The sequence below is a fragment of the Canis lupus genome, chromosome 17, assembly GCF_003254725.2.
Source record: "Canis lupus dingo isolate Sandy chromosome 17, ASM325472v2, whole genome shotgun sequence".
In the NCBI taxonomy this organism is placed as follows: Eukaryota; Metazoa; Chordata; class Mammalia; order Carnivora; family Canidae; genus Canis; species Canis lupus.
This window is the reverse complement of record NC_064259.1, coordinates 37296300-37320309: the sequence shown is the minus strand read 5'-3', so window position 1 is coordinate 37320309 and position 24010 is coordinate 37296300. Positions and strand designations below refer to the sequence as shown.

At 42.2% G+C, this 24010-nt stretch overlaps 1 long non-coding RNA gene across 1 annotated transcript in view; it reads left to right on the top strand.

Annotated features, from left to right (window-relative positions):
* Positions 1–20735, top strand: part of LOC118351136 (uncharacterized) — a 53637-nt gene extending 32902 nt beyond the window's left edge. The window contains exon 3 of the long non-coding RNA XR_004805998.2: positions 20354–20735. This is a non-coding gene — a long non-coding RNA (uncharacterized LOC118351136). The remainder of the gene's footprint in view (positions 1–20353) is intronic.
* The last annotated feature ends 3275 nt before the right edge of the window (positions 20736–24010 follow it).

Genomic DNA, 24010 nt, shown 5'->3' with positions numbered 1-24010 from the left:
AACTCGGATCATGTCATACTGAAGTTGGAGGTCTAAGTCATGAAGTCAAATTCCCTCTGGGACTCTGAAGTCCACCCAGTGATAGGCTCAAAACACTGGGGGGAAAAAAGGAAAAGAAATACACTGAATTATTCATAACATTAGACTTCTAACACAAAATATAATAATGCAGCTTTTTGCTAAGACAGGCAAGAATGAGTAATAATCAAATGAACATTTTAATTATTGTGCTTATTATAGAACAAAGGATCTTAACCTGAGAGGTGTCTGTGTATAGGCCTGAGTAGGTCCACGAACTCATTTAAATTTTATGCAATAGGTCAGGTTCATTTCAGAAGTAAGGACCCATATCGCAAAAAGATGTATAATCTAAAAACAATTTAAAAATCACTACTCTGAGGGCACCTGGGTGGCTCAGTCAGTAAAGCATCTAACTCTTGGATTCAGCTCAGGTCATGATCTCAGGGTTGTCAGATCGAGCTCCCAGTCAGAGATAGCCATAGTTTAAAAAAAGGCATTTATACCTAATGAATTAGTGAAAATTAGGAAAAGCACACCTCCCACCACTGATGAGGTTGCACAGAAACTTGATGCCAGCAATGGGCTATTGTTCTAAACTTTTCAGAAAGTGATTGTGTAACATGTACCAAAAGCCATAAAAACATTATCAATCTTTGATCCATTAATCCCATTTCAGGGAGTTTTTCAATAGAAAATCATCCAAAGAATGAAAACCACATGGGTTATTTCATGATGAAAATAGTGAAACATTAGAAGAAACTTCAATGTGTAGAAAAGGGAAATTAATTAATAATGCCATATTTATGGAAAATGATGCAGCTCTTTGAGATGTTTAATTTTAGAGACCAAATAGCAAACACAAAATATGTTTATTGCACACTGGTAGTGTCATTTCACCCAACTGAGGCTCAGAAAAAGCATGGAGATTTTGGAGGTGCACAGTTCTCAGAGGATGTGCAACTAGATGCCAATTTCCCTGTATTTTAAAGAAGTCTGAGCAGCTGGCTGTGCCTCATGATCAGATGACCTTAGTGTATGAGCAACAAACTGAGAAACCTGTGACTACATGCACAGAGTTTATATCCTGATCAAACAAATCTCACCAAAAATGTTACCCTGACACGTACTTAATGAACAACATAATTATTACTGAACAGAATGATAAGCAGGCCCAAATGTTCACCTCCTTGGTTCTCCTGAGGGACAATGTATAAGCAGCATGGCTTTAGGACTTAGCTGGAAGTGTTGAGGGTTTTCTTTTTATAGAACCTCCCGTCTTCATCCATGTCAACAGTATCCCTGATGTCATAAATTCTTGACTCATCATCTTCATTGCCAGACTACACATTCTTCCCAAACACGGCCACTATCTTCACATCTTTGCCTATTTCTTGCTCTACCCTTCTACTGGCCAGAAACTCATTCACCTCTGAGCTCTGAGGTCACCTCCTTCGAGAAGCCTCCCCGTTACATCTCCCTCTCAGTAGTAGGGGTTCTTCCCTGGCCATCCATACACTTCTTTTTAGCTCCACATTACTACACTGTGTTATGGTAAACTGCAGTTATCTGTTTCCCCATTGTGACCAGGAGTTTAATTCATAGCAAAATGTGTCATGTATGGGATTTGGAGTTGGATAAAACTGGTTTAAAGTTTTTGCCACACCTTTTACTAGCTCTGTGACCTTGGACAAGTTACTGAATCTTTCTGAACTTCTGATCCTTATCAGAATAATAGGGTCAGAGAAAACCTGCTTTGTGCGGCTATTGGCACATGTTGAGTGCTCCATAAATGGTAGCTATGTACTCAGGTTTATGAATCCCTGGAGTAGAATAAGACCAAAGTCTTCTGGGTCCAAGCCCAGTGCCACACTACATGGGCTGGGGAAGGTATATGAAGTACAGAAGGCTCCAGCTCCTTGAGCCAACAGGAATCCAACTGTAGATCTAGAAATTAGAAGTTGCTTCTCCTGTCCCTTTGGAACCTTCAGACATTGGGGAAATCCCTTCACGCACCTCCTCCTGCCCCCACAGTGAGGAAGTCTAGGAATAAAGTACTGTAGGGGCAGAGGACTCAGATCCCTGGCCACTGCCTAGTCTCCTGCCCTATCCCTCTGCTGGGCCAACAGACAGTGAATCACTGCTGTCATCATCCATGACACCCACTGGTCTTGGAGTCAGTGACCCCACAACGTGAAGAAACTTTCCTTCTGAGAAGCATCCTCTCCAGGTTACCAAAAATTTGTCACCCCTCCTACTACCATTGCTCTAAACTTTATTTACTTCTAACCTCTCTAAGTGGCCCTTTAACCCTGATGCTACCTATTTGGTGACCTCATTTTCTGTGTTCCTGAGAAGAATCAGGACATGGATCAGAAATTGCCCTGATTTCCTCCTCCAGAACTGCAGTAGAACCATAATGGTAAAAGTGACACTGTCTAGAATTAGATTGGACCCAGATATGAGTCCTGCTATTAGCTGGGTAACCTTTAGCACATCTCCTAATCCTTGGCCATTTACCTGGGCCCCTTATTTGTCAAAATACATTTTAAAAAACTTACCTTCAAAAAAACAAAACAAACAAAAAAACTTACCTTCCAGATGTAATAATGATTCAATAAAATAACTTGGTGAAAGAACCAGAAACCTTGTAGTTACCCAACAAAAAAACGGTTATTATGCATTTCTCCTCCTTTTAAAATATTGTTGTTCCTTCCTCTCTGTCCCTGAAGTTCCAGCTGTTGGATGGACATATCCCCAATAATATGCACCTTACACATGACATCTAGAATGCCCCAAGGAGAGTACATTAGCTTCCCACTCCACCCTTCAAACTACTAAATTTCAGGGATGCCTGAAATGGCTCAGCAGTAAGCGCCTGTCTTTAGCCCAGGGTGTGATTCTGGAGTCCTGGGATTGAGTCCCACATCGGGCTCCCTGCGTGGAGCCTGCTTCTCTTTCTGCCTTGGTCTCTGCCTCTCTCTCTCTAAAAACACAGATTTGTTATCTTATAGTTCTGCAGGTTAGAAGCCTGACACAGGTGTTACTGGGAGAAAATCAAGGTGGCAGTATGGCTGTGTTCCTTCTAGAGACTCTGAGGGGGGATGTCCTTTTCCTGGTCTTTTCCTGCTTCTAGAGGCTGCCCATATTCCTTGGCTTGTGACTTCATCTCCTTGACCTCTTTTTCTGTTGCCATATCTTCTCTGATTTACACTCTTGCTTTTCTATTATAAATATCCTTGAGGTTACATTGAGTCTGCCAGGAAAATCCAGGATCATTTTTCTTACCATTTTGAGATCCTTAATTCCATCTATAAAATCCCTTTTTCCATGTAAAGTAACATGGAAAAGTAAAATAACATGTTGGCAGGTTCTGGGCATTCTGTATACATTGATGTGGACATGTTTGGGGGCCAGAAATCTACCTACCACACTTCTTCCAGAATCCTGGGCCAGAATCATCAGGAATATTAGTGACCCCGTCTCCATCCCCATCCCCATCTCCTTTCACAGGAAATCACCCAATATAGTAATAGCAAAGATGTTTGGGGTCACGTGTCCCCTCTGATCCACTGGTGCAGGCTGCCTGGAGTATGGTACTAAGGACTGTGAGACTGTGTCTTGGATCCCTTAAGAAAGAGTGATCTTCTCAATTAGTCATGTCATCCGTGGTCATCAGAGGACAGAACACAGCAAAAGTGCTGTGCATCTCCATCCAGTATCTCTCACATCTGACCTCTCCTTCCCATGCCCACAGGCCTCCCCTGCTCTTAATTAGAACTGCGTGTTCAAAGTACTGCAATAGCCCTTAAGATCAGAAATCTTTGCTCTGCCTGTGACCTTTTGCAGCATCAGTCTGCCTTCTATACATGACCAGATCTTTCAGAGCTGTGGTTTCTACATGTTGGTCCTTAGGCCTGTGCTAGTATAATAATGGGCTAAATAAAATGAGGAAAGTGAGAGACCTTGATATTTAAGTGTATTGAAGTACTGTTGACAACTCTCCTTTTTTTTTTAAAAAAAAAAAAAAAAGACTGACCTTTCCTCTGAGATCATATCTTTTGGGAGGGGCACACAGAATAAACAATGATTTTATGAGGTAATGGGGACATAATTTGTTCTTTTCATTAAAGTCCTTGTCAAAATTCAAAGCTGCTTTCCTGAATTAAAAAAATTTATAGAATAACACCTAGTGCTCATCCTGTCAAGTGCCCACCTCAGTGCCAGGTGTTATTCTATATGTTGGCAAATTGAACACCAACAAAAAATAAATTTATAAATAAATAAATAAATAAATAAATAAATAAATAAATAAATAAATGCAAAAAATTTTGGCATCAGTTGTTCAAAAGAAAGGTCTACAGATAGCGGTTTTAAATCATAGCTCTGATCATCGAGCATATCAGGCCGCCTGCCCCCAATTCACTCTCAATCTGAAAATGCCCCCCCCTTAATACAAATCAAAACTGAAATGAGCTACCACTTCACACCAGTCAGAATAGCTAAAATTAACAACTCAGGAAATAGCAAATGTTGGCAAGGATGCAGATAAAGGGGAACTCTCTTACACTGCTGGTGGGAATGCAAACTCAGCCATTAGAAAAAATGAAATCTAACCATTTGCAATGACGTGGATGGAACTAGAGGGTATTATGCTAAGCAAAATAAGTCAGTCAGAGAAAGTCAAGTATCATATGATTTCACTCGTATGTGGAATTTAAGAAACAAAACAGATGAATATAGGGGAAGGGAAGGAAAAATAAAGTAAGATGAAATCAGAGAAGGAGACAAACCATAAGAGACTCATAACTATAGGAAACAAACTGAAAGTTACTGGAGGGGAGGGGGGTGGGGAGTGGGGTAACTGAGTGATGGACATTAAGGAGGGCACATGATCACTGGGTGTTATTTGCAACTGATGAATCACTAAACTCTACCTCTGAAACTAAAAAAAAAAAAGGGAAAGAAAGAAACAAAACAAAATAAAACAAAAAATTCTCTAAATCAATAGGCCCACATACTTAATAAATAATGGTAATTAATTAAAAAAATAAAAATGCCTCCCTTGCCTGTGGAAGGAAACTGTTTCACTCTTTATGTCCATCCAGGTTATAGCAGGTTCCCCAGAGGAGGTCCCCACCTGCTCCTTTGCCCTCCATGCATTCCCATAGCTGTCACATGGACCCTTCACTGTCTCTAGAACTAACCCCCCTCCACCTTTCTGGTTCACTTGGCTTGTTTCATGCCTTCAAACTGCCACATCCTCCTTCCTACACATATTCACCTGCTGATACCCTGGTGAGCTCACAAGGCCCATGTGGAACACTGCTTCCTTCATGAAGCCTTCCAGATTTCCCAGCTGCTTGCTATCTCTAACTCCTCACAGGTTCTTTGAATCTTCCCTGTGGCATCTACATCCTGGATCATTTGAGATTCCTAAACACAATCTCCAAAGGAGGAGAAGAAATGCATAGTGTTCACAAACACGACTTTCAGTTGGGAGGCTCTGAATTGGAATCTTGTCTGTGTTGCTTACTAAGGCAAGTGCCTTAATTCTCAGGCTTGGTTGCTCCATTTCGATGATGGGGTCTACCAGTGGACCATCTTCATACGTTTAATAAATACCAGGACACACTCCTTCTGTGCCTCCCAGTGTCCAGCACTTGGTCCAACATACTTGTGTCCTGATACCACATCTTGTCATTCCCTGCTTCTCTGGGCACAGGACTCAACTAGCACCTGTTGTGTGAATGTAAATGTGTCTAACCACAAAATACTCTCCAGTTTGCCAGTGTTTAAGAAAGAACAGAAAGCTACAGCACAATGCCCCTTCCCCTGGGAGCAGCCTTTCTCTCTACCCTTTCTTGGCTCTTATTTCTGCCTGTTTTCTGAGCCAGCTCTGCAGGCTTCCCATGGATTCTGGGAACCACTTGATAATATTTTTCAATAAACTATTTTTTCTATTTAAACTAGTCTGAGTCCAGAGGCACCTGGGTGGCTCAGGTGGTTGAGTGTCCAACTCTTTAATTCTGTTCAGGTTGTGATCTTGAGGTTGTGAGATCAAGCTCTACATCAGGCTCCACCTTCAGCATAGAGTCTGCTTGAGACTCTCTCCCTACCCCTCTGGCCCTCCCTACTGTTCACAATCTCTCTTTATTTCTTTAAAATAAATAAGTAAATAAAATTTAAAAAAAAACTAAGTCCATTTCTATTCCTTGTCTCTGGCTGACAAGCATGGATCTGCCAACCATGACAGGCTTGTGACACTAATATTATAACACTTCATGTGCCATGTGCACATGTGTTCAACAAGTGTGTGATGGCTATCACTGGTGGTATATGAGACAAGATCAGATACCAGAATATATTTTCATATTTCAGTAGTGTTATTGTGTTTAAGATGTAACAGAAACAAATATAGCTAGAATATAAAACTTGTGATTTCAAGGGTGTTAGTATTCAGAAGGAGGCTAAAATGGATAATTTCTATTTTAAAAATATGTCCAGGGGATCCCTGGGTGGCTCAACAGTGTAGCGTCTGCCTTCGGCCCAGGGCATGATCCTGGAGCCCCACGATGGAGTCCCACATCAGGCTCCCTGCATGGAGCCTGCTTCTCCCTCCCTCTGCCTGTGTCTCTGCCACCGCCTGCACCTGCCCCCCCGTCTCTCATGAATAAATAAAGAAAATGTTTTTAAAAATTTTTAATTAAAAAAATAAAAATATATCCATAACGTAGTGGCTTTTAAATTTTCTATTCACCAACTAAACATGCTACCAATGAGGGGATAAATACCCCACTGGTCTTGGTAGGAAGTAGCGCTCTCTGCGTTCCATTTCAGAACTGGAAAGAACCAACTACTCCTCTCTTGTTCCCTAGACAGTAAGGAGGGTGTGGGAATATGTTCAAAGACGGGCCAGTGGATGCTCCCCGTGAGGACTTTGAATTTGAGGGACTGATTCAAAGAAACAGCACCAAGTTACTCACAGCAATGGTGGCAGCTGTTATCCTAATCCCTCATGTTGAGCATGTTGAGGACATGAAGCACTGAATGTGATAGAGAACATTGAGGTAATTTGTCTAAGTCCACAGAGCTATTGAGGAGTAAAGCTCACTGTGGGACAAGACCTTCTGCCCACATCTCTCCCCTGGGCCCATGCTCCGCCCATCACACTCCCCCCTAGGGGAATACCACATCTATCATTGTCGGTCAGCCATGACGTGAGCACTAATCCCACACATGCTGGTTCTAAGTTGGACTGTGAGCTGTAAGGTGGGAATCCAGAGAAGGAGCATAGGCTTCAGCAGAGAGGATTGACCCTGAGACCCAACAGACCCTGCCTGCATTGTTGAGCAGAATGGCAGGGGAGCAGGAGGAGTGACCCTGAAGACAGCCTGGGCTCATCTCTCCCACATAATACGGGCCATTTCTGGTGACTGTGGCTCTACCAAGGTGGGAGGAGGCAGTGCATATGGTAGCTTGGCTCCTCTGCCTAATTATAGTGGCTTTCCAGCTGTGTTTGCACCACCTTTTGCTTCTCAAAAAGCAGAGAACCACATTTTGCAGACTCTGTTGCAGTGAAGGTTCCAGATGTGACTTTAGTTCTGCCAATCAGACACATCCATGGGAGACTTGAATTTGGAATGCATTATTTGGGGAGAGCCACCCATTTCTTCCCTGCAGATTTTAGCAAGCGTGGCATGCTTCAGGTCCCCAGATCTGGGTGAGGCTACATGTTCTTGGAGCCAACAGCCACGGCAACCACTTCCTGATTTTGCACTGGGCTCTGGTGGTGTGAAGCTGGAGCCAGAATTTGTGACAGCATCTCCCAAATTGTGGCAGAGATGATGGCTCCCTCAGCAAGCCATCCTCCAGAGATTATTTCTGAATGCCCAGCGTAAAGCTCATTCCCCTATTTATTCCGTTGATTCTGTAAGCGTACAGTTCTTGATACGAAAACATTTCCCTATTAAATCAGCTGTATTAATTTCCTGTCACCTGTAACTGAATCCTGAAAAATAAACCAACATCTCTCCATCTTCCTTATCTCTGTGCCTGCGTGTATTCTCAACTATGTGTAAAAATCCTCTTGCCCTGATTCTGTCTGGCTAACTCCTACTTCTACCTCAACATTGGCTCAAATATCACCTCTTCCTTGAAGCCTTTACTGCCTATTTCTAGTATGGTTTAGTTCCTGTTCTTCTCCATTCTCATGCACTTTCTCTCTCTCTCTCTCTCTCTCTCTCTCTCTCTCTCTACCTTTCTCCCTCCTTCTCTCTCTCTCCATCTTCCCCTTATCCTTCCTTTCATTCATTTTTCATTTCTTTCACTTACTCATTTATCGCACATTTACTAAGCACTTCCTACAAGACTCTCATTGAGATACAAAAATATATAGGACACAGCCTTTGCCCAGAGGTTGCTTATAGATTAATCAGAGGTTCACAATTAAAATGTAGTTTGGCAAGTGCTATGACAGGGTTTATCCAGTGTCTCAAAAGACCATAGAGACCATAGAAAAGAGATACACCTTGTGGCCACAGGATGACACACTGTTTCCCTGAGGGCCTGAGTCCTTAGTTGAGCTCCAAAGTATGAGTAAAATTAGCCAGGGAAGCTAAAGAGGAATAATTTTCCAAACAGAAAGAGCAGTCTGTGCAAGGACAGACCTTGGATGTGAGAAAGAGCATCCTGGGGGGTGGGGTGGGGGCTGCAAGAGGTTCCTGATGGCTACACTGTGCTGTGTGTGTGGGGAACTGTGACCGCAGCTGGGAGATGACCTGAGGATTGGCTGAGCCCCAAACGTGAAGTATCTTGTCTGTGCTAAAATCATATGGGAACCGTGGAAGAAAAGGCATAAGACCACCCAGATGTAGCAGTCTGGACCAAAGTTTAGGACAAGGCAAAACTGTGGTAAGGCTGCTGGTGGGGAAGTCACCTACCTTAGCACCACAGATGAGGAGACAAGGGTCTGAACTATGGTGCTGGCCATCAGGATAGATGGAAGTACCTAGAAATACTTAGGAGATCAATTCACTAAGACTGAGTGACTACTGAATGTGGATGCAACACGTGAAAGTAGAGGGACAACAGAGAGCAAGGATGTTCTTATTTGGGGGCTTCGGTAACTGAGAAGAGAGTACAATCATTTACTAAGAATAGAGATACATGAAGCAGAGGGAGCAGATTGTTTCTGAAGGTAGTGGGGTTAAATGAGCTCAGTTGCATTGTGTTAGCGATGTAAATGGGCCACCCAAGGTGGGGGTGTCTAGTTGGCAGATGGACCCACACACCTGGAAGTTAGAAGAGGAGACTGCTCTAAATATAAAAATCTGTAAGCAATAGTCGAAGCCTGAGAGAGGCCTAAAAGAGAGTGCAGAGTACAGGATAAACCAGTGCTTCAGCACAGAGTAGTTTGTAATGTCATTTTTTTTATAATTTTTTATTTTTTTATTTATGATAGTCGAGAGAGAGAGAGAAAGAGAGAGAGAGAGAGGCAGAGACATAGGCAGAGGGAGAAGCAGGCTCCATGCACCGGGAGCTCGACGTGGGATTTGATCCTGGGTCTCCAAGATCGCGCCCTGGGCCAAAGGCAGGCGCCAAACCACTGCGCCACCCAGGGATCCCATGTAATGTCATTTTTAAAGACAATTGGTTCTCCCTACTGCATTATGAACTATCACGTTTTTATCTTTGAGTCTCTGTTTTCTACTACAATTATCTTGAATATAGTAAAAGCTCAAAGGGTAGTAACAAGTGAATCAATATCGATTTACCTACTTTTAAAGGGAAGGGCTTTAACCATAGTTAGAAAAATACGTCTTCTTCATTACCTCAAGTGACTTCTTCATTATCTCAAGTGAATAGAGCATGAGGACATACAAGACTATAGGATTCCTGATAAAGGAAAATCGGGCAAGGGGGCAACCATCTGGGCTCAAGTGGCATTCCTAGCACCCCAGCCAATCAGGGCATCAGAGAGGATCACAAGAGCCCAGGGCTGTTCTTGGGGCCACCTGCACTGAGGAAGCTTCCTCCCCTAAATCCTAGTCCTCATTATCAGTCAGTTAGCTCTTTCCACTGGGTATTGTTCCTGGTCTTCCTCTAACCTTATTTAGAGACCTATTAAGAAAGTAAATTTCCTGTATTTACTAACCCTGGTAAAGTAAAGCTTCCTTTTCTTTGCTGTAAAAACATCTCCTCTAAGCCTCAATGAATGTCATGTCTGAAGTGCTAGCCACTTCCCTTTGCTCAACTTCAAGAACACCATTGTTTCCTGAGTGGCATGCAAACTGTCTTACCCTAGAGGTTGCCTCCATTCCCACACAGTAAGTGTCTGCTCTGGTTTCCAGTAGTTCAGTGACCTGTGAGACCTGTGGGGCCTGTGGCAGGAATTGTAAGTGTCTGTCCTTGGCCTTGGGGTCAAAAAGATAGAAAAGGTCATGCAGTGGCCATAGCTTTCTCAGGGGGCTATAATGGGAAAGAATTGCTGCAAAAACCCTCACAGTTATTTTGCAAAATCACACATCCCACAGTGATGGTTTGCAAACCCTAATGTGCTTTCTTCCATCTGCTATTCAACAAAATTATTTATTCTAATAAGCATTGATTCTATAAAATCTATCTTGGCTTACTGTCGACACAACTCCCACTGCACCCTCCATTCCCTTTGAAGGACACAATTTGTGACAAATAAGTTCCCACTTCCTCCACACACCCTCTACTTTCCAGCTAATAGCCCTATTTTTCTCTTTCACAGCCTGTACCATCATCCAAAAGTTTATTGTGTATGTATTTGCTCGAGTGTTTATCTCTCTGTCTCTTGCTACTGGAATATAAATTACTTTTCTTTAAGATTTATTTATTTATTTATTTGAAGGAGGAGGGGCAGAGGAAGAGGGAGACAAGCAGACTTCCTACTGAGCAGGGAACCTCATATTATGGCCTGAGCTGAAATCAAGAGTTTGACACTTACATGACTGAGCCACCCATGTGTGCCATGGATACATCCCAATGCCCAAAAGAGTATCACACACATAGCAGGTGCTTGATCATTATTTTTTTTTTTTAATGAATGACTCTCTTTCCATTCTCTTTTCTAAATATTCCCCCAGTTCTTGTGTTGACTGAACCCTGGCTGTCCTCTAGGGACCATGCTTTCCCTGTAGCTTTCTCAAGGAGAAAGAACCCAAGCCCCCCCTACACCAGATATTTCAGAGCCAGGAAGTTGGGACCAACATTGGGTCACCTTTCCACTGACATCAGATTGTGACATCTGCAACCTTTGTTAAATGAACAACCAACAAAAGCAAACAAATGAAAACCCCAGCCCTTTTGAAGTTTATACCATCTTGTACCTCTCTTTGTAGCTTTCAGCCACTGACTTCCTTATCATTCCCCTCCATTTATTAAATATTTGGTACTGGAACCAAGTCCTTTTCTTTGCCCTAAACCCCAAGGGACCTTGACATTATTTGGATGACCCACACCATGACCTCTCAGGCCTTTGACTTTCTCACTTTCAATGACTTCCACTTCTACACTTTTTCACCCACCCTCATTGCTATACCCTATGACTTATCATTTATCATAACCTCTTCACTTCTGAAAAGTTCAAGCATCTTACTCTCTGACCACAAAGACAGACTTTATGGCCTGTTTTTCCTTTCTTCCTTTCTCTTTCTCTCTCCCTCTGTTCCCCCATTCTCCATCTTTCCCACTGCTTACTTTTTTTTTTTTAATTTATGATAGTTACACAGAGAGAGAGAGGGGCAGAGACACAGGCAGAGGGAGAAGCAGGCTCCATGCACCGGGAGCCCGACGTGGGACTCGATCCCGGGTCTCCAGGATTGCGCCCTGGGCCAAAAGCAGGCGCTAAACCGCTGCGCCACCCAGGGATCCCTCCCACTCCTTACTTATTCAATCACCAGAGACCTCTAGTCCTTTGACCAACTCAACTTTGTTCTATCATCTCCTCCTATCTTCACTTCCTTCCAGCCCCTACTTGGACCATTCTTTTGTCAATATTCCTCTCACTGTACAGCCCTCTGCTCACCCATTGCACTACTTGGCAAAGCTCTGGATCTGTCCAATGTCTGCCTCCTCATTCTGATTCTACATCAGAGCCGAGAAGCTTGGGAGAACATGGCAGATCTGTACCATTGCACCTTCATGATAGCCAACCAGCTGTCCTTTATAGTTGCTTAGCATCCTTTTCCTGTTTCTTATAATTTTCTAGCTGTCCCATCTCCACAGAAAATATTTCAAATCTTCCTTACTTTCTTCAATCTCCTACCTAATTTCTTCTTCCTTTTTATAACAAAATAATGGAAACTGGTAGAAATACTTTCTCAACTCCCCATCAGCCCACATTAAAACCCATTGAAACTTTCTTCATCCTTTCCTTTTTCTTTGATCTTATTCAAGGCTAGTTCCTGGATGTTTTAGCTTTGGGTACCAACCCACTCATCCTCCTCAAGGTTCTGACATTACCCACCATTCTTAACTATTGAGTGAGCACTCTGTGTGCCTGGCCTCATGCCAAGAGCTTGGCATGCATTAACTTACTCAATCTTCCCCCAAATGGGGGAAGGCTATGAGGCTATGATGAGGCGCTCACATTAGTATACACCCACTTTATTTCCCCAAGTTTACATCAAGTGGAAGAAAAACACTCTATGTTCCTTATTCCACTATCATTAAATAAAATCCTTTTTAAAATTCTTCCATTCTGCTGTTAAAATTAAATCCAAGGGTCTGCTGTTTGCTTATCATACAAATAATCTTGCTAGAGTGCTAGTCCTCATAACTAACAAACAAAAAAAATCCCAGCAATATGGGAGGTATCCCCTCTTCCTTACAGCTTCAGGGGGACAGATACAGTTCTGCAGCATAAACTACTTCAAAGAATCCATTTTAAGCAACATTAAATCAAGAACAGCCACAAGACTATCACTTTTGTTCTACACATTATGAAGACCTGTATGAATATTCATTACTGTCACAAACTTTTCTATTCTTAGTTAAAACAAATATGCCCTTGCAAGTATTATTTGAACAAGCAGGTCTTATAAAACACTTCAGGGTTTAGAAGTTATGTAAAACTAATCCTGATAAAAAAAAAAAACCTATAGCTTTAATTTGTCTTAATTGGCAATGTGTTGTTGTGGTGGTTTTAAAATATGCCCACACATTCTTTAAGACATTTCTCATTAGGAGGTGGAATCTAATTTCCCTCTTTTTCAATATAGGTTGACAATGTTAGTGATGCACTTCTAATGAATAGAATAATGCAGAAGCTATGCTGAATGATTTTTAAGCCAGATCATCAGGAATTATTCAGCTTCTGCCTGGCTCTCTTTCTCTCTCAAGATACTCACTCTTGGAACCGAGTCATCATGTGTGGGGAAGCCCACTCTGTGTGGAGAGGCCATATGAAGGTAATTTGGCCAATAGCCCCACTACGGTCCCACCAGAGAGCCAGTCTTACCTCCAAACCTGTTAGTGAAGGAGCCATCAGATGACCCCAGCTTTTACCTTTGAGTTCCCTTAGCTGATGCTGGGTGGATCAGAGACAAGACTGAGCCCTGTTCAATTGCAGAATCACAAGCAAAATAAGATTGTCCTTTTTTTTTTTTTAAGCTACTAAGTTCCAGGATGCCTTATTTCATAATAATAGATAAATAAAACAATCACCTTGGAAATAATGCTGAAAAACATTTCCATATCTTTAAATGGCATAAAGGCTTAAAAGATTTCTTGTTAAATCTGAGGAAGGTCCTTGGCACTTTTCTTTTCTCCCAGATGCATCATCGAAAGAAATGGAACTCCAATAAAAAAAAATACAAAAAAATAAAAATAATAAAAATAATAAAAAATAAATAAAACCGGTATTGCACAATATAAAAAAAGAAAAAAGCATATGACTCTGCTATATAATTTTTAAAATAACCTCAGTATGACAATTTCATTTAGTGTACTCACAAGAGAATGAGCAGAACAGGAATTTAGTCACCCAGACTTACTCCAGAGCTCACACACTTACCTACAAACCCATCCTCTCTCTGCCCCTTCCAACCCATCTTTCTCTGTTAGCTCCTTCCTCTCAGCTGTTTAAACCTGTCATATCTTGAAAAATTCTTCCCTTAGCCACATGCCTCCCTCTAGCTATACCCATCTGTCTCTCTCCCCTTCACAGCCAAATCTATTAAAGAAATTGTCTCTACTCATTGACTCCATGTTCTCACCTTCCACTCACTCCTGAAGACCCTTTATTTCTCTTTTGCTCTACAGTCACCTAGCTCCTAGATCCAATGGACACTTCAAACTTTACCAGCCTTGATGTACTGACAGTGTTTGACACTGTTGATTCTCACTTTGAAACCCTTTCTTCTCTAGATTTCCCTACTTCATGTCTCCCAATCTTTTCTCTACCTCTTCAGGCCTCTCCTTCCAACCTTCCTCTGTGTCCTCCACATCTCCAAATCCCTCTGTCCTAGACCATCTTCTCTTTTAAACTAATCTTTCTCCCCATTTTACTCACCCCACAGATTCAATTATCTCCTTTATGCTGGAGACTCCAAAATTTTAATCTCCATTCCAAATTTCTCTCCTGAATACCAGATCTGCATAGATAGCTGCCCACTGAGCACCTCTATCTGGAGTTCACACATACCTCAAAATTCAACTAGTCAAAAGCAAAGCTTATCATCTTTTCCCCAAAAACTGCCACTTTCTCCTCTATTATTCCTTATGTCAGTGAATGAAATTGCCATCCACCAATAGAGTGGATGCCAATAGAGATGCCAGGGGCACCTGGGTGGCTCAGAGAGTTGGGCAACCAACTCTTTGTTTGAGCCTAGGTCATGATCTCAGGGTCATGGGTTCAAGCCCCACACCAGGTTCTGCTCTCAATGGGGAGTCTGCTTGAAGATTCTCTCCAATTGCCCTTCCATCCACTCTCTCTCTCTCTCTGTCTCTCAAATAAATAAATAAATAAATAAATAAATAAATAAATATTTTTTAAAAACTAGATCTACTACCCATCAGTAGAAACATCCATCAATAGACAATAAAATAGAAATTTGTTAAACCATCTCAACAATTACCCCTTCATTCTGCACACAATAAATCACCAAAATCTATCAACTCTACCTTCTTACTATACCTTAAATCCATTCACTTTCCTCAAATCTCCTTGACAATTGTTAGACACTCATCTCTCAATTGGATTAAAGGCAAAAAAGGAAACCACTTGAGAGACTGTGCCAATACCTGTTCTTCAGCCAGATGCCAGAAGCAGCTATTGGACGAGGCAAATCGAATCATGTTATCCCTCTGTTTGAAATTGTCCATAGGGAATCCATGTTGTCCTCCTGTTAAAGAGCAGGGTTTAGCATATATAGCCTTAATAAATTTCATGATTTGGCCCCTATTTTCCTCTGAGCCACATCTCTTGCCTCACTCCCTTTCCTTGTACTCCAACCACTTGTGGTTCCTTGGAATGAATTAGCATAAAGCTTCCTTTTTTATTCTCATCAGCTAGAAAGTCATTAGAAATACTGTTGTTGTTGTTGTTGTTTTTTTTTTTTTTTAGTACAGGTCACTTTATTGTCAATTACCATAACATTGTCATAATAAATATTCAAGTCCGTGATATCAAAATGTGAGTGGTGTCTTCTAGAGCCATGCAGCATAAAATCTGCACATCCATATGAGGTGATGTTAGCAGTTTTGTGCTCGTTTATGAATGTATAGGAATAAAAATGCCAAGTCTCTGCCCTTTAGGAGCTCACAGTCTAGTGCCTTGTAATAAGAATATTGATAAAGGGTCAAGCATTCATCTACCCCCAGCAGTGTATTTAGAATGAGTGGGTATGGGCTTCTATTCCCATATTCTCTTGTCAGGACCTCGGGTTAGTAGCAGGAGCTCCTATCCCTTTGGTTAGAAGGTTGGTCAGGCCTACAACGTGCCACCTACAAGGTAAAATACAAGTGTACCCGAGGACAACACAGTAAGGAGAGATACCCAACTTCCAGAATAAGAAAGGAGGTAACATCAACCTTGAACTCTCACCTAAAAACCATGTCCCTAGCCCCCAGATTAGCCAATCTTAGGCAAAGCACCTCCTGCCCCAGTGGAGTCTACTCTAGTGAATTCTCAGAACCAGGGCTTCCCTGAATTTCCATGTTGGTCACCCACTTTGCCTCTCACACAAAGTGTCTGGGGGAAGTTACAACTAATGAGCAGCCCCTCATAATGAGAATGATTTTCCATGATCTTCTATGACTAATGAGCCTGAGCAGAGAATGACATTTTAGGTCACATTTGTGGCACATGTTTTTGTATAGAGAGTTATGTTCTGATTCTCAACTTCCTGTTTTAGTTATTCCCTTTTTTGTCATGGAAATATACACAGACAGAGCGCCATGTCCCCCGACTGGGATTTACTTCTGTGGGGCTGATTGTGGAGGAAGTGAAGTTTCGTTTACATTGGAGATCCTCAGAGACTTCTGAAATATCACCCACCAGCTCCCTAGAAATTCAGGTTTCTAGGCTTAACCCCATAACTCTGTACCAGCTGGTTTGAGATGGGAACACAGGAGTCTTCATTTTTAACTAGCTGATCCTGATATAAGTGGTTAAGAGATTTTGAGACCCTCTCTTACTCTGAGAACAAACTATTATTTAACCTAGTAAGCATGCAAATCTATACTACCTACAAGGTGATCAACATCCTAGGAGTTGTATGATGTGAGAGAGAGATAGTCTTGGATGAGGATCAGCTACCAGAATGTCTGTGAAGGAATATCTTAGGAAGATACTCTTTGATCTTCCTTTCAGTTTGAATCTATAGCCTAGAATCATCTCAATCCATTGATTAAGTCCTCACTACATGATCAACAATGAATTCAAGATTTGAGAGTATGAGGTTGAGAAGGCTACAAAGTCAAAACCTATAGATATCTTCTAACAGAATCTTTTTTTATTTTTTAATAATAAATTTATTTTTTATTGGTGTTCAATTTACCAACATACAGAATAACACCCAGTGCTCATCCCGTCAAGTGCCCCCCTCAGTGCCCATCACCCATTCACCCTCACCCCCCACCCTCCTCCCCTTCCACCACCCCTAGTTCGTTTCCCAGAGTTAGGAGTCTTTATGTTCTGTCTCCCTTTCTGATATTTCCCACACATTTCTTCTCCCTTCCCTTATATTCCCTTTCACTATTATTTATATTCCCCAAATGAATGAGAACATACAATGTTTGTCCTTCTCTGATTGACTTACTTCACTCAGCATAATACCTTCCAGTTCCATCCACGTTGAAGCAAATGGTGGGTATTTGTTGTTTCTGATGGCTGAGTAATATTCCATTGTATACATAAACCACATCTTTATCCATTCATCTTTCGATGGACACTGAGGCTCCTTCCACAGTTTGGCTATTGTTTCTAACAGAATCTAAAGTAGGATTCAGTAAATACAAATAGAAGAGAGAGAAGGAAGAAAAAGAGAAGGAAGGAAACATTGAAGAACAGCATTTCTATCTTTATCATAATATTGGTAGGGCACCAGAGGTCAGTTGGTTTGAGGCAGGTGGTATTTACCTATTTCAGAACCCATTCCTGGGGCCATAGGCCTTTTGCTTTCTGCTATTCCTTCTCTTCCTTGGATCTGTTCCTCTCCAGCCTTAGTGATTTGCCTTAACTCCTACCCTCACTTCTACCAGTCTGCCTCCCACAGATAAGAGCTCTAGTTGGACCACACTTCCCTCTGGACATCCTTCCAAGAGCTAACACTCTCCTTGGGTTCCCAGTTAGCCTTAGAACCACTAAGCAGGATAAAGAACATCCTAGAGGGCTTGAGCAACATGGCTTTCCCATTTTCCTTAGAAGCATCAAGTGCTGGACCCCACTCATTTCTGTATCCTCCATGCCCAGCACTGCACTTGAACACAATGCGTACTCAGTAATGTTTGATGAATGAATGAGTGAATGAATGAATAAGAGTTTACTGCCCTTTGAATTTCTTGTGAAGGCAGGGTAACATGAAGGTCAAGAGTGCTCATTCAATCTGGGTTTAACCCCTCCTTTTCTATTTCAAGTGACTTTGGGGACAAATTTTTTGCAGTGCTTCCCATTAAGAGGTGGAGTTTATTTCTCCACCCACATTCCCTTAAACCTGGGCTGGCCTTGTGAGTCACTTTGACCAGTAGGATATGGCAAGAATGACAATATGAGTTCTAGAGCCTAGGCTTCATGAAGGCTTGCAGCTTCTACCTTTCCTCTTTTGAACAGCTGCCCTAAGATTTGTCACATAAGGAAGCCACTCTAACCTGATGGAGGACAAATGGAGGAGAGCCAAGGCCCCCAAACAACAGTTCATATCAACCACCAGACATATGAGTGGGACCATCTTGGATCTTCTAGACCAGCTAACCTTCAGCTGAATGTGTCCAAACCCAGGAAAAATCGGCAGAGGATGCACCAGCCAACACACAGTCATGAAAAATAATAAATTGTTGTTTTAAGTTCCTAAGGGTTAGATTGGTTGTTACATGGCAATACGTAACTGAGATACCATGAGAAGCACTTTAGACATTGACTAGGAGTCCTGAGACCCCATCCACTCCTACCAGCTCCCCTGGAAACTAGACCCTTCCTCCACTACTCCTACCCACTACCAACCATTCCTAATAAATCTGGGAAAGTGTCCTGGTGCTATTCTTCATAGGGCCTGACCTCCAAATTGGACCATGTTGAGAATCCTACTTGAGTTTCTTGGGACTGAGCACCATAGTGACCTGAATAATGAATATTCAGCTTACTTGTTCATCTATTCCCGTATTTATTCAGCAAATGTTGCTAAGTGCCTGACACATGTTATAAACACTTTTGCATACTCATGATATATAAACAAACAAAACAGATTAAAACTTCTGCCCTGTATAACTTGTATTCTAGTGGAACAAAAAGGAAAAAAGTAAAACAAATAAAAACTAAATCATAGAGTACGATAGAATATGATAGTATTATAGAGGATTCGGGAGTGCTGAGATGCGGGGAAGGGTACATGTTGCTATTTTAAATGAAGTGATCAGGGTAGCCCTCGTTGAGGAAGTGAGACTTCCACACAGAAGGCTAGTGCAAAGGCCCTGGGGTGGCATCAAGGCTGGAGTGTTTGTTTTTGGAGAGCAGTGAAGAGCTTGTTGTGGCCAAAGCGGAGAGAAAAATGTAGGAGAGTAAATCAGAGATAACTGTATTAGGGTTCTCCAGAGAAACAGAACCAATAGAACAGATTAAATAGACAGATGATGATCATGATAGATAGATAGATAGATAGATAGATAGATAGATAGATAGATTATACAGAAATACTGAGATACAAAGATATAAATACTCATATCAGCCCATATATATCTATTTATCCATGGAGAGAGAGAGAGAGAAAAAAGAAGGATTTATTATAGGAATGCACTCATACAATTATGGAAGCCAAGAAGTTCCACAGTCTGCCATCTGTGAGCAGGAGAACCAGGAAAGCCAGCGGCAGAACTCAGCCTGGAGTCCAAAGGTCCTAGAACCTGGAGCTTCAATGTCCAAGGGCTTGAGAAGATGGATATCCCAGCCTGAGAAAAAAGAAAATTCACCTTTCCTCTGTCTACTTCTTCTTTTGGGGCCCTCAGTGGATTGGATGAAGCCCACCCACATTGGTGAAGGCCATCTTCTTTACTCATCCTACCAATTCAAATGCTAATGTCTTCCAGAAACACTTGCACAGACACTCCCAGAAATAATGCTTTACCAGCTATGTGAGTATTCCTTAGCTCAGTCAAGTTGGAACATGAAACTATAATAATCCATTTCCCCCATAAACCCATGAGCATTCGTTGAAATAATGTTCTCTGTAAGATGTCTAGAAAATACTTAGCTAGGAGATACCCAAGTCTCCAGTTCTCTGAGTAGACAAGGTCATGGTGGCTGTACTATTTATTTGTTTGTTTGTTTGTTTGTTTATTGATTGATTGATTGATTGATTTTCTCAGATCTTATGGCCATGGGTCCTCAGAAAGTATCAGTGGAAGATGCTCCAGTGAAGAAGGGCTTCTGCCAAAACTCCAGGCTTCCAGGCTTCTTTGTCACTCTACTTTTATGATCAGAGCTTAGGGGTGTCCCAAAGGGGTTGGAGGGGACGACTGCAGGAGAGGATGATTCACTGTAGCATCTCTGTCACCAGGAGAAGGAATCAGGTGTATATGTTTTGCTCCTTCACACATATACACAAGAAATAAAATTGATATGTGTTCAATATCCATCTTTCTTCCTTCCTAGGCTCCAAGCTTCTAGAGCACCTAGAAGGTTCTAGGAAACTTGCCAGAAGGAAGGAGCATGCAGGGCTTTGTGACGTCTCCCAGTGATTTGGATCTGCACTCACACACCATCTGAGAAGGATGCAACTCTTGTAAGTGAGGCAGAGATTTGGTGCACGGGAGTTAACACACAGTGAATACTAAATGTAGGAGGAATTAAATTTAATTGTTCACAGCCTCAAAAAGGCAGTGAAGAAGGTTGATCTTTGTTGCCACCTGCAGCCTGAAGGCTTCACTGCAAGCTGTTGGCCTCAGAAACGGGCTCCAGGACCAGATCCTGGATTGCATGGAGTTTGTGCCTTTTAGGGGCAGAGATTGGAATTTGCTTTAAGGATAGACTTTGTTTTGGCAGAATCACTAGGGAACATTAATAGTTACGCAAATGTAAAATCCAACCAGCAATGTTATCAAATAACTCAAATGCCAATGCTTCTAAGATGTTAACTTTCCTGTTTATGCTCATTTTGTTCATTTTTGTCATGCTCATTTATGAAATGGTCATATATTTTAGCCAAATGGTATCTAGGAAAATTTAGCTCCCATTAGAGTCTTCTTTCTCACTTTTATTTTCCTCCCTGATTCCAGATTTATACCTCCCTAAAACTGCCTTATGTTGTGGAGCCTGTGGAGTTTGTGTCAAATGTTTTGAGCCATTGTTTGTAGGGGCTATAATGTAGGAGTGGGATCATGAGATGAAAATTGGGGTCAAAAGGTAAGTGTCCCTAGATTTTAAATCCTGCTTGGAATGACATATGGGTTACAGGAAACCCTGAACACATTATTCTCTTGTATAAAGTTGCTCCAGAGCTTCTTGGAATAAAGACAAAGTCCTTTATCAACAGCTGCCTAGCTGTCTAGCACATCTTGCAGGCACACATAGAGCACACACACCCAAACATTAACGCATATATACAACACACAAATGTACACATGTGGACACCGGTTCACACGTGCATACATGCACACCATCCATATATACGCACATGTACATGCTTATGAGCACACACATACATGTGTGTACTAACTAACACACACATGCTGCCACACTCAGGACTTCCTGAAGGCATGTGACTGTCTCCTCTGCCTGGAATATCTTGACCTGCCCCCACAGCTCCTCCTGTCCCTCACCTGGCTGGTCCCCATGGATGCCTCACTTTCTCTAAATCCTTTCCTAACCCTCTTGAATGGAACCATTTACTCTCCCCACCAGCCTGGCTCCCTGGTGCTACCAGAATGAGAGGTTACTACACTGTTTTCCAATCACTTGTTTCCTAGCTTCTGGCTCCCAACTACCGTTCACCCTGAGATGTAAATAGTGGCTGAAATGTAAAGTGTGCCTCTCCCAGAAATTTACACAGTAATAGCTTTGATTGGCTGGGGTTTTTTTTTTTTAAGATTTTATTTATTTATTCATGACAGATACACAGAGAAAGGCAGAAACATAGACAGAGGGAGAAGCAGGTTCCCTGTGGGGAGCTCAATGCGGGACCCGATCTTAAACCCCAGGATCATGACCTGACCAGAAGGCAGACTCTCTATCACTGAGCCACCTAGGAGTCCCTGACTGGGTGATTTTGGAATGAAACCTTTTTTGTGGTCACCAGGGGGAGGAAGAATTAAAAAACAAAGTCTTGGGAGTTGGAGGAAGAACATTCCTAGCATCTCTGAACTGTATTTATCAGAAGTTACTTCCATTTCCTACTCTTAAATTCCAGTGTCAGAACATCCCATCACAATTCATAACAGAGCCCTGCAGAGTTTCAGTCCAAAGCTCCTTGAGTGCTGTTTGGAGTGTCTTCTAGTCATTCTGTAGAAAGCAAACAACAAAACGTGTTGTTTTTTATTCCTAACATCTAGTTTCCCCATACTACACGATCTACACCTTTAAAGGATAGAGACTGTGTCTCCTGAGTTTCTTTCAACCTTTTCATCTCCCAACCACTAATAAAGAATTGACATATATTAGAGGCTCAAAATGTGTATTTTTTTCTTTTTTACTTAAATAGAGAAATTGATCCAATTTACCTTTCTCTTATGAACTTTGTCCACAACCATCTAGGCAAACCCAGTTCTTCTCCCATTTGTGGACCCTGTGCCAAGTTGGGTCAAATTGAGTTACCATGAGTGAAGGGGATAGGCAAATATGGGGAGGTGACAGGGGCTAGACAAACCTTGGAACCAAAGCACCAAAGCTGATCCCAGGGCAGTGCCAAACAGAAGGCAGGTGGGGGAAGTGAAGAGGAAGGTGGAGGTACTGCAGCCCTAGTAGCAGCTGGATTTGTCCAATGTTGACCTCAGGGGGTCAAGCTTAAAATCCAGTCCTGCTTTGGATGAGTTTTCCAGGTCTCCTGGATAAGGTGTAACCTCCCTCACAAGGCACTCATAGCCAGGCCCTTCCTAACTTCTCTCTTTTTTTTTTTCCTTCCTAACTTCTCATCTTAATTTTTGACAACTCCTCAGCCACAAGCCCTGGGGGCCAGCAGGTGGTGTCCCACCATGCCCCAGAAGTACTAGGAGCTCTTTTCCATCATACCTCTCCAAATTGTTCTGTCTGCCTAGAAATGCCTATACCCACACTCTCTGCCTGGAAAACTACTCTTTCTTTGAGACCCAGACTAAGTGCCCTTTCCTTTTGGAAGCCCTGTCCAGTCCTCTCTGCTAACCCCACCTCTGTGCCGCAGTGGGGAGCATCCACCTGGCTACCATATGGCTCTCCTTACACTGTATCTTGAACAATCCACAAGACCCAAGTGATCATCCACTAATCTATTGAAGGCATTGTACTTCTGCATCATCTTTGGTGTTCTAGCAGCTACTCTGGATACTGATGACCCAAAATTTAACAGAACATGCCCTCTAAAAGCACAGAGTGGTCTCAACACATAAACACAATAGTTATGACATGGTAGCCAGGTGATAAAATAATTGGGGCAGATGCAGGCCCTGGAGAAGCAGGGTAAGAATCTAAACTCATTAAAGGCATAAGGCCAACATGTCTCTCCTCTGCTAAATCCATTCCTATAGGGGTACCTGGGTGGTTCAGTGGTTGAGCATCTGCCTTTGGCTCAGGTCATGATCCTGGGTCCTTGGATCAAGTCATGCATCAGACTCCCCACGGGGAGCCTGCTTCTCCCTCTGCCTATGTATCTTCCCCTCTCTCTGTGTGTCTCATGAATGAATAAATAAAATCTTTAAAAAATAAATTAAAAAAATAAAATCTTTCACATAGCTACCTTTCACACTTAAAGATAAACTGAAGCCCTCACTTTGCCTTTAAGACCTCCATGACCCAGTCCCTGCTGGTCTTGCTCACCTCCTAATTTTCTCCCTTGTTCCCCAGGCTCCAACACCCCTGTCCCCCACTGCTATTTGAACACACCAAGCCACTTCTGTCTAGGACCCTGTATGCTTGCCACTCCTCTGCCCCATCACTCCCAGTCCCCCTTGCTCTTGTCCTTCAGCCTCAGCTCAGATGTCACCGCCTTAAAAAGAGTCACTGCCCCAGACCACCTTCTCCAATGTTATATCTTTCAATACCTACCACCCACCCTTACCCTCTATCATATAAACTGTTCTTATTTGTTTAATGTTTCTCCCACTCAATGATCAGCTCCAAAGA